Source organism: Drosophila grimshawi, unplaced genomic scaffold (genome assembly GCF_018153295.1).
Source record: "Drosophila grimshawi isolate 15287-2541.00 unplaced genomic scaffold, ASM1815329v1 contig_848, whole genome shotgun sequence".
Taxonomy (NCBI): domain Eukaryota; kingdom Metazoa; phylum Arthropoda; class Insecta; order Diptera; family Drosophilidae; genus Drosophila; species Drosophila grimshawi.
Window position 1 is genome coordinate 22,747,226 of NW_025063692.1, and position 12,437 is coordinate 22,759,662.

The window sequence follows — 12,437 nt, forward strand, 5'->3', positions numbered from 1 at the left end:
TCTAGTTTGTTTGAGACATCTAAGACCCCATAAAGTACACATCTATTCTTGAACAGCCGAGTCTATGCAGCCATATCCGTCTAAAAACAATTTTGATTTGCCAAGATTTCCTAGCCTAAGTCCCCAGATCTTTACATCTGATTCGGACTTTCTTGTTTTATTTTTTTAATCATTAGTTTATATTTTTTATTCATCATTTCGTTATTTTTAAAATCAAAATTCAAAAATATGCAAATCATACTACTATATAATAATATATACCATTGGCTAAGAAATTCCGGATGACAAAAAAAAAAACAATAAATTTTATTTTGTATTCATTTTTAAAACAATGTTTTTAATACTGCTTTCAAAATTGTATAAGGGGTATATTACAATTAAGACGGCTGTTTTTCACGTTTTATGTGTTTGAAAGAACTTACAAATAATCGTTATTGATTGTTTCACACAAAGAAAAAATGGAATATAAAAACATAGTATTTTAAGCATAAATGATTATTTCCTTTAAAAAAAATCGACTTCCGCAAATTTAAATCGTATTTGATGATGCCTGGAGCATTTATTCCCAACAACATTAGGCATTATTATAAAGAATTGATCAACATCGTGCCCCTTTAGCTTCCATAGTCTAAGTGGCAAGCAGCACTTAGCAACTATTGAGCATTGTCAGAGTATTTAATTTGTTGGGAACATCAAACCTCAATAATGAACAACTACTTTGCCTTATACAAATTATGATTTTCTTAATTCCGAATATCAATTTCCACATAGCCACTTATAATGGGCGTCAAGTGGAACTGTTTTTGAGTTTTTGGCACGCAACGTTGACTTCTAAATTTAGAGACGAACCCATGGGCTATATACATATCTATATACATGCATATGTATCTCTACATCCCCCTTCCGACAGATGCGGGTTACTGGACTCCAATATGTTGATTGTCTACTTGCCTACTTGTCTACTGTTCACAAAGGTTCTACAAGTGTTTATTTCCAACTGTTTGGTTTCGTTTCGCTTGTGTGCTGTAACCTTTTCCAGATTTGGGGTCGAGTTCCGTTGGCGGTCGAGTTGTTTACCCGTCGCTACCATTATATATATGTACGTACAATTACATTCCCTACCTCACATCCCCCTCTTTCTCGCAAAAAATAAAAACAAATGAATGAAAGAGGAAGAAGAATGTGTAAAACAATTTGTTGCTGTTGGTGGTTTTTAGTTACTTTTTTTTTGTAGTTGTTTTGTGTGATTCCGTGCTTGGCTCTCGGCGCACTCACGACCTGCCCCTTGTTGCAGAGCCACGGTGCCAATGTTAGTGGCCTTGTTGCCTTGGCCTGGCCAAGAATGATTGGCCCTTTTGATTGCTTTCTTTGCTACGTTTCGCCGACGATGTTCGTCTTTTTTGTGTTTTGCTTTTTGCCTGTCATAATTTGTTGGGAAAATTGTTTCGGTTCTGCAGTTTGATTTTCATTATTTCATTTGAAGTGCCTCCATAAAACGGTTGCAGCTTAAAACTTGCAGCTCTTACAAAGAACATAACCTAAAGTTGAATATGAAAACATTATGCTCTTAGAACATGACTGCCTATGACTTGAGGGAACATTTATATGTACTCAGATCTTTAATAGCTGTTTAGTTAGTTACTTGAAAGCATCATAAATCGAAGCTGTCGACTAAAGGATATGATTTTACAAATACTATCGAAGTTAAATTATTCAATTGAGTTTGAGGCTTTGAGCTAATCTCAACAGTAGATTTCAAGTCGAATATGAATTCAATCAAAATGATAAATAAATGAGATATATACCAACTATTCAGTTATTTCAAGCTATCTTAACTCAAAGTTATGATTTGACGCCTAAAAAAAACCGACCATGTTAAAGACTTTATTGCTTTTATTTGTGACTGAGGCTTATGTTAGATACTTCATACAAAAGTCAACTGTTTGCTGTCATTGCGAATGCCATTAGCCGCCGGCTGACACCTTTAGTAGGCCCTCTTCTCTGTTTTCTTTTTGTCAGATACAAAGCAATCGACACACAAACAAGACACACACTCACTCAATCTCACAAAGTCAGACTCAATCAGGTCGACTCTAGTATTTTCACCCACCCATAAAAACTTGATTTCAGTGATTTTGATTTTTGTGCAGCCAACGCCCAAAGCAAACATTGCCCGATATCCCTGAGTCGAGCTCTGAGCCAATTTTCGAGTCCAGCATCCAGTTTTTGTATATGTATATGTGTATATATATATGTATGTATTTATATGTATGTATGTGCATGACTGTCACTGTCACTAATGATGATTTTGACTCTCGGTGACTTGGTGTTCAAAGTTGCGACTTTCATTCGTGAATGCATTCAAAGACAGTCGATCAATGGACTGGTCAAATCCACGTTCTCAGCTGTCCTCGGCCATGCTGGACCACACCCAGAAACATACACACGCACACACACGTCTACAAACTTATTATTCCCCCAATTTGAATATATATAAACTTGTTGTGTACATATGCTGATTATATATTTATATATAATATTGCGTGGCTGCTTATCCGACCTGTCTTAGCTTTGGCTACTTACGAGTAGATTGTTTGCTGGCTGGCTCTATGTTTATTTATTAGCTTGTTATACCCTGTAGTTATGCAATCTTTACTTAACTAGGCACGCTTAAGTTTATAGTCTGGTAAATAAAAAGATAACAATCTTATCGATAAGCAGTTCAGGTTCAGATTTCTCTCAAAATATTGATATTAAACAATGGATTTTTAGAGATACGATTTTTCTCAAATCCATGTTTATTTAGATACGTTCCCTTTGGCAACAACTGTATCTATTCTTGCTATTTTGCATGTTTGTTCATTAGAATTATTATTATTATTATTAGTTGATTGTTTGTCCACGCAGCAATGAACTGTTTGTTCTTGATGTGTGCATGGTTTATTTTGGTTAATGGGCGTTTCATGCACCATCATGTGGCATACAATATTTAACACAATTTGCATTGCATTGCAAACGCTGCAAAATGTGTGAGATTTTTCACTTTCCCAGCTCCAATGACTCTGCGTTACTTTTTGTTTGGTATTTAATTTTTTTTGTTTTTTGATTGTCACCAGTTTCTTGGATTTCGCGATGAGATTTCAAATCGCCGCTAATGGCCTGTGTAAATTCCAAACGAACCTTTGGCTGACACACAGCCCCGCCCCGCCCGCTGGTCGTGTTGACCTCTTGTTTGCTGTTCATTGGAAAAGCCATCCTAGCCTGCGACTGTAGGGAAACCTGCGCCTCAGTCTCAGTCTCAGTCTTAGCCAGAGCCTGAGCCTGTTCATTTTGAATGCTTTACACAGTTTGCCAGGTGAAAGTTATGCAGTGGACGCTTTCAGGTATATTTCTCTAAGTTGCAGCAGCCGCAATTGGCTGCCAGCTTATCGCTGTTGCAGGTGTTGTCTCCACCTGTTGTCGTGGCTGCCACTTTATACATGTATATATATATATACATATATATGTGCGTAAGTGCGGTGATCGATTAAATAATGAAATTAATTACAATTGGCGAAAATGCATGGTATGCATATATAAAAGAAAGAAAGCGAAAACTGGCAACATATTAATAAACACTTAACAGTCTATTCAAGTGCAGTGTTGCAAGGCGCACTCTCAATGCAGCCAGCAGCGACAATTTTCCAAACTGATGACAGATATGCAACAATTCGTATACGTTATTTACTTTTCTACTTTTTGAATGTTCTGTTGTAATTTGAATGAAGTAAATTGGTGCTCAGAGTTGTTAAAAACGTTCTGCTTGTTAACTCAAACAATTGAAGCAAACTTAACTCAGTTTGATGACGTTTGTTAAGTTTCAGTTGACTTGAAATCTATCTAAAACCTCTGATGTCTACGAATGCATAAATGGACAATGTTTTATCGTGATACGTGCATATATTGTGATATTATGCATCGTGTAAACACCATTTGGGTCACAAACACCAAATTGTGGCTTAGCACCAAATCTAATGCTCTACATTGCCAATTGGGCCAAATACAAATTTCATGGTCACACTCTCTTGCACCACAAAAAGGTGACATACATTGCCCCATCACAATGGAGCTAGGGCTGAATTACTCGCATATCACGAGCTCAAATTGAATCCAAATTTTGTAACCCAGAAACAAATTTGCACATATTTTGTATAGCTTGGGAAAACTTTGATTCCTTACAGATTTGACTGAACTTCAGTCGTTTTGTGATACCAACAAATTCGTGCAAACACTTTTGGATAAACTTAGAAGAGTTATTTGAGCACTCATTGTGCTTCGATGCGTGGCACAGAGATCGTGAGAAATTTGTAATTTCAAGTGATTGCCGAAAACTATAAATAAAATAGAAAAACACTTTTTTTCTAGCTAAAAGTCACACGTAACTTTTTTTTTTTTGGTGTGTTGGTCACTGGCAATGAAAAATAAAAAAATCTTCAAAAAAGAAATAACAAAAAAATGAAACAGATAAATAGATAAAAATGAATGCAAATAACTTTCATGTTTCTCCAAAAGACATCACATTTTCTGGGCTTTGGTCTTGAACAACATTTTCCATTTTCTATTGTACAATAACCGATTTGGTGTTATGCAAATTTGACAAGTTTCGGGGGAAATTGTTGCGTCCAGACTTTCGGCATTTTTTGACTTTAGATGCGTTGCGCAACACGCACCACCCGAAAAAGGTAGCTACAAAAAGAAAGAGAGAGCGACAGCTTGAGCGAGGGAGAGAGATGGGGAAGCTGGACAGGTTAGCCTAGTTTGTTTGTTGCAGTGAGGAAACCAATTTGGCCCAACCTGTATATGGTCGGCGATCGTGAACCAGATTTATGCTTAAGATTCCGATTCCGATTCCGCATCGCCGCCAGTTGCATTCCCCAAAAACAAACTTCCCATTGAGTATGGTCCGGTGCTGGTCACTTTGGAGTGAGGCAGTCGCCATATGGAATTTCACTCTGGTTTTTCTGCACCCAAGATGCGTGTGGCTCGCGGACGGTAGAAAGCAGTTGAGACTGTGTGCTGTGCCCAGTTTGCTTTTGAATGATCTTGTGTTATGTGGACACACACATCTATAGCTATACGCTTGTTGGCCAAAACTGGCCGAACAGGTGAAGTTGTCGTATGCCAAATTAAAATGCGCGCAACAACAACATCATCATATGTTTTTTTTTTCTTACTAAAGTTGTTTTTGTTGTTTCTTGCTCGACCCGGTCTGAAAGTCTTATCCGTGTAAACTGCAACAACTGCAACCACAGCATTCACTGCAACCAGAAAAGCGCAAGTGAAACCAATAATAATGCGTGTAATCTATGTATGTGTTATGTGCGTGTCGTGTGTGCGTATATATGCATGTTGTCTATATCTCTTATGCCTGTAACCTGCAGCCAAAGGCAATAATCGCATGCAGTACCTGCAACAGGGTACCTGCAACACATACTTGTCTGCGCATAAATTCGATGGTGTCCAAAAACTGATCGAAATTGTCGGTGAGCTTAGGCTTACGTAAAGATTTATATTGTAGTAGTTAAGTAGAGTGTTAATATTAATATTAAGGAATTTAAACTGACTGAAACTGACTAAACTGAGACTGAGATGATATTCGAACGGGTTGTAATTCATCTTTAAAGAACTACATATATTAGAAGTAGTCATTTTAACCATTTATTATTGTTGGGTGGCTACATACATTGCCAGCTATTAGCTCTATTGTGCCCCATATTTGATTATAGCTCCTTCATTAACTCTACTTGTACGAATGCAAATATCTTTATCGAGTTAAGGGTTTCCTGTGTTCAAAGTTGATCAAATTATGTGCTATATTTACACAATGTTTTGTCTACAGTGTCCTGTTGATAGACCAGTGAGTATTTTATGTATTTTTTTTGTTGAATCTTATATTCCATTCTAGTCTATTCTTGCACATTAATATGGAATACCCAGTTGAGCTCCCTCACATTGAGCACTTTTGTTTTCATGGCATTTCGATACTTTTTTCTACTGTGACTGGAGTGGTCCTTAAAATGCATTATGCCGTTGTCAGATCTACTAATTAGATATGCACATGCACTGAAACCTTCTTACCATAAGTAACTACATTCAAGCGGATTCTCATTTGGGAAAACCCTAAATGGAATCCCGTACCCATTTCAAATCTGATGTGCTGGCATTTGATAAGACGTCTGGGAGGCATCTTTCAAATTGGAACTCTAAATGGGCTTCGACGAATTTTTGGTCTTAAGCAATAAGCTGGTTTTCAGTTTGGTTCTTTCGATTTTGGACAGTGCCCATTTGACATGTTTTGTTTTTGTTTTGTGTGTCGCTTTTGTTGAGCGGTATTTAATGCGCTTTGTATGCTTGCCTCACTGCCTCACTGCGTTGCTTATCGGTGGTGTTTGCTAAGAGACCTTTGTTGACTGCCGCCGTTGTCGCTCCTGTTGTTGTTGTTGTTCTTGAACAATGCAACTAATAAAATGGACACAAAATGGTTGCATTTATGACTAGCCCCAAAGGCATTGCCATATTTGTACAGATCCCGGTTAAGTCTTTGCGGCCAATACCTACATGTGTATGTGCGTACAGGTATCTAAAGTATCTGCAGCAGGCAGGTAGCCTGCCTGCAATCAAGTCATGAGCGATTGACTACTTGTTCGACTTTAATTTGTTGACGTTTTCATTTCCTTATCGTGTTTCCGTTACATGGTTCAGTTCTGTTGTTGTTGTTGTTGCTGTTGCTTGTGGTAGGCAATTTGGGTTATTGTTACGCATCGATTGCTTAACCCTCTTACGTAAGTACATAGTTGCTACATGGACATTATGATAAGGCCAACGAAATAATATAAAATGTCCCACTTTTTTTGTGTTGTGCACCTTGAGTCTGTTAAGAATTGGTAAAATGGGTATATCGGAGTTGTGCAAAAGTATATAATAAACAGAAGGCAGCATTTACTCCATTTAATATGTATATGTATTCATGATCAGCATCAAAAGACAACACGATCTGATCATGTCCGTCTGTCTGTGTGAACTAATGGTTGGCAGAGCAGAAGGAGAGCTACAGATTTTTCATATATAAATTAATTTTATAGAGAATTCTTCCCGTTTTGCGAATATCGATATAAATCGATGTCCGATAGTAATAAATAATTAAGTTATTGCCTTCCAATTAATAAATAATATTCCGTGACGTATTATTGATCAAGAAAAATGATTTTATCGAGATCGGATAAACGTATTCCGATATTGATCTCACTACTATTTCTAGGCACGTATTTGTTGCAAGCCTGTGATTACAGTTCGAATAATATATTTAACAGCTGGGCGCAGGGTATCTAGCAGTCGAGCATTTTGACTTGTTTGTTTTGCACCCAATATGTGGGTGCTTGGCTAACGTACGAAAATGTGATGATTACTCCAGCTGATCGGATCAACTAATCACATAGTCCATGGTAGTAAGTTATTAATATATATATAATAACATTGTTGTTGTTGTTGCTTGTTTGTGCTTGTTTTATGCTTTCGAGCCGCGAAGATCATGTGATGGATGGCTCTGTTAAATGATCTTCCGTCCAAGAAATGTCAAGGCGCATGGCATAGCATTGCCAGATGGGTAGCAATGCCCTGCCAGCTATTTGATATGGAAATGTGCGGCCAAATGTTTACCACGGTTAAATATCTGTAAGCCAACAATACCAACAACAACTCACGATGACAATAAAAAAAAAAGCTAGCAGCGGCATTTTCCATTGTTTGTAACGTTTCATTAGCTCAAATCGTCTGGGAAATTGTATTTTTTATAGTTGCTGCTGCTGCTGCTGCTGTTGCCCCTTGTCTGTGGCAGTGCGACTGCCGCCGGTTGGCCATAAGTCAAAGTTGAGGGATTCATGGCAGAGCTGAAAATCGAAATACCTCATTAAAATCCCAGCTGGTCACAGCCAAACCAAAAATTACGCAGTCACCAAGCATATATATATATATGTAAATTATATACACTTGTTTATATATTTATATTTATAAACAGCAACATTTTTAGACACAGGCATTTCACATCTGTGGCTTAAAGGCAATTGTTGTTTGTTTCATATTTTTAATGGGCCAACTACAAGTTGCCCCACACGAAGGCGTGCGGTGGGCATTAGCCCAGTTAAGTTACAACTGTCAGAAGCATGCGATTGAAGCAAGTGCTTAACCCCTAAATTGTCTTGATTGAGAGCATGCTAAATTCGACGTGAAGAATACACATTATACACGTAAATACATATATATATATATATAATATATAAATATATGTATGTATGTAAATATATATATGTTAATACATATTTAGTTTTCGTTTCGTTTTGGCTGTGTTGAGCCGTTTAAAACAATTTTGTACAATTGTGTTTTTGCTTTGTAATCATCATCGTACTCATAATCGTAATCGTAATGTAATTGTAATTGTAATTGTCTCCAAGTGCACATAAATTTCATGTTGAGCATGCCCAGACAATTAACAATTAACCGGGCTATTGACATTATTGTTGGTTGTAGTTGTTGCAGTTGTTGTAGTTGTAGCTTTTCTGCTAGGCCAAATTTAAGAGAGCCAAGGCTAAAACAACGCCACAGACAAATCTCAGCAAACAATTACTTAAATCTCTGGCTAATTGTAGGTCACAGCTCACAGATGATACTTTAGAAACCTAACCAAATATATACATATGTCCAATTAAGAGATACTTTTGATTCATTTAGTATATTTTAACTATCCATCATCTGCTATTAAAAGTTGTGCAGCTTTTTTTTAAACAAACACAAGATTTTTATGCAAAATCCCATGTGTATATATAGATATATATATATAGAGATGCTTAGATGCAATATGTGGTCGAAAATAAGGACAATTTATTATAAGGCAGCCCTTTGAAAGGTGTTTTCGTGCTTAGCAAAAGTAAAGATACATATTTCTGAAATTTAACTACTTCTTTATGCTATGATAAAATCTAGTTTGGTATATATATATATATATATATTTTTTTTTTAATTGATCACTGCACTAATACTGATTAGTACCCAATTATCAGTAAGCTATGCCTTTGCGGGCCTTGACCCACTTGGTGGGGCCAGCTGGTTAATTAAATGTAGCATAGTTTTGGCCACATTTGCCCAACTCAAGTGTGTCAGCAACGAGCCTAGTTCTGTCGCATAGCATTAAGATGTTAGCACTTGTGTGTGTGTGTGTGTGTGTGTGTGTGTGTATATGTTTGGTCTTAAAGCCGCATTAAGATTCTAGGCTAACATTCGAGCTGTTTGACCAGAAACCGGTACGGCAAGTACTTGCGATCGAGTACTCTAACATGGCAATTATCGAGCTGCACTCTTTTTTAGCTGGCATTTGCTTTCCTTTTCCTTTTCCACTGACAAATGATATACATATATGCGGCCAAAAAGGAAGTCAATAATTTAGACATGGCTAATAAGCGGTCTGTCGCGCACACTTCACAGGAAATCCAATCAGTCGATGACAGCCAATCAATTCAATTCAATTCAACTCAAGTCAACTCAGCCGCCGCCGGCAATTGGCAGCAACTGAAGCAGCTAAGAAGTAGTTGCCCATGAAGTGAACTTGAAACCGAATGCAAATGAGACAAACTAACACTAAAGTGTCGTCAGTCGTGCACTTCGAGGCGTTCGCTCGACCGTGGCAAGCACCAACTGGCAAATGGCGCAGATAGTCAGATAGTCGGTGGGCGTGGGGTCTGGGCGGGGGTGGGGTGTACTCGGGTTACGAGGTGTTGCATGCGATGTCTCTAAAAGAAAGAAAAAAAAAAGCAAAAACAACAAAACAGCTCACAATTATATAATTCATTTATTAAACGCTGAGACCCGTTGACAATGACATTTTCTTTTTTTTTGTCAACGACATTCGTAACAGTTGCTAAACGGTCAGATCAGCAAGTGGAAGTGGTAGTTGTGGTAGGCTGGTCATGGGACGGGGGAAGGGGAGAGATGTGCATGTAGTTGCTGGGTACTCTGGTGTTAAGTAGAGGTCGATGGTTTTGACATTTGTCTTCTTGCCAAGCGCGTAACGAGCACATAATTATTATTATTCAAATTCAAGTTGTGCCATGAAAATTGCACAAGCATTCGAGTCGCAGGCACAACAACAAAATTGGTTAATGGTGCCGTAAGACAAATTATAGCATGGACACGGATACGGGCCACACTTGGCAGGGTATCTGGCGGTGGTCTATGTTATTCAGTGCCCGCCCCATAATCGTGTGTCATATTTATTAGCCAAGTCAACGCACTTTAAGACATTTGTGTGTGTGTGTGTGTTTGTTTGTTTATAATTTCTCGCTTTGTGAAGCCATTGAAGTTGGCGCGGCGTCGGGTCGAGGTCATTCATCCAACAGCCGCCTCTTCTCATAAACTAAATGTATGCAGGTAGAGTGTTAAAAAAAGCTAGTGCAAGTTTCGCTTCTAAGTGAACAAATCGGACCCCTATTGGTGTTTCAATATATATATATACACACATTGTTATTTGCAAGCAAATCTCGGGTTCTATAATTATATAGTGAAGTTTGTAACACATTGCAGAAGACATCTCCGACCACATACAGCATTTATATATTCTTGATCAGCATCACTAGCCACGTCCGTCTATCTATTTCTATGCAAACTAGTCCCTCAGTTTTAAAGCTATCTTAATGCATTTTGGTATGTATTCGTTGATCTTTTTTTTACATATGTCGCAGATGGGAACCCTACTATAGGAACGATCGTTTAAAAGATGTTTTTTTTTATGAAAATCGTTTTGTTTCAAAAGATATTCGCAGTAAACTTACCCAATCTGCGTATTATTTGAATAAATCATTAAAATGAGACTACAAGATCAGATATATCATATATGTATAGACTACTAGTCGGTTCAAATATGAGTTCTCAAATGAATAACAAATTTGCTTACCAAATTATCCAAACCAAACTCAGCAGTAATGCTTGTTTTTAGAATCCTCAGATTTGTGCGAAATATTATCTACATCAGACGACTATATCATTTAGCTTTCATGGGAAGAACCAATTGATTTTTCTAATTTATGCCAAAAGTTCGACGTTGGCAATTTGACTTTGGTCTGGAAGGGCATGTAATCTTCGGCGTGCCTAAGATACCCGTCTTTTCTTGTTAGTGCTACCTTTGCTGTGGTGCTAAGGTACTTAATAATAATGTCAATCGTTAATGGACCCCACCGAGATTGACTGATAGTTAACTGCTAGAACTAAATGGTTGTTTGAAGTGAATGAAAAGCATGTTTTATGCACCACTAAAGAACACTTGTAGATAAACTTGATTTTGAGTTTATAGTGAGAATTGCAATACGATCGCTAAAAGAATATACTCGTATATGTATACGACTCAGATAAAATCAATCAAATCGAACTCGTAGTTTAAGTTTTTTTTTTTAACCAATGCTGACATGATTTTGCACCAGTGTGCAATGGCCGGAAAGACTGCGCTACTTTAGAAGCTTTGCATTGCAGACATCAGACAACAGACAACAGGCAACAGCAGCAATAGCAAACTCAACTTGCCCCAGCAGCAACAGCGACAGCAACAGCAGAAGGCAGCAGCAGCAGCAATGACAGCATGGGAAATGGTATTGCAGTCAAAGGCAAACGGAAAAGCATCATGAAATTTGATTGACAGTCAAAGCCGAGTGCAGCCCACCGCAAACTGATGCGATGGCAGCGATGGCAGCGACACAAATGTATTTGAGTTGAAAGCCAAATACAACAACTTCAAAAGTTTTGCCAGTGTGTTTTTATATCGTTTGAATAACTGCTGTCATATAGCTGCGTTTACGACCAAATGAAATGAAACCGGAAGTTTGGCTGCCATTGCGGCGGGGCACGTCCCGAATGGGGCGACCCCCAAGCCAGTACCCAATACCAATACCAATACCAAAACCAAAACCAAAACCAATACCAAATCCGAAGCGTATCAAAGAAGTGAGGCAACCCAAAAGCGACGGGGTTCATTCAACTCTGTGACGGCTCTTGACCATTAAACAATTGAGTTACCACAAATGCAGTTATTTGTTTGCCACACAATTGAATAACCGGAGGCTGCAAAGCACAACAGACTCCAACTCCGACTCCGAATGCGAATTTTTTTTTATGTATATAGTTGTGGAACGCATCGAATTTATATATATTTATATATATATATATTTATGTGTGTGTTTGCCACATAGCCACTGAGCCACACCTTTTAGCCAGATGTCGCATGTTTTGTTAGTGAAGCCCTGGGGGCTTAGCCTCGCTGCCGTCCGATGTGGGTGTGGATGTGTGCTGTGTGCTGTGCGCTGTGTGCTGTGTGCTGTGTTAACGGAATTTATGATAATAATGATCATGTTGATGACGATGTT

The 12,437-nt window shown here is 38.0% G+C and overlaps 1 protein-coding gene across 2 annotated transcripts in view; it reads left to right on the forward strand.

Annotated features, from left to right (window-relative positions):
• The window catches only part of LOC6564838 (rhophilin-2), a 32,155-nt gene that overhangs the window by 3,364 nt on the left and 16,354 nt on the right, over positions 1–12,437 (forward strand). The window lies entirely within an intron of this gene.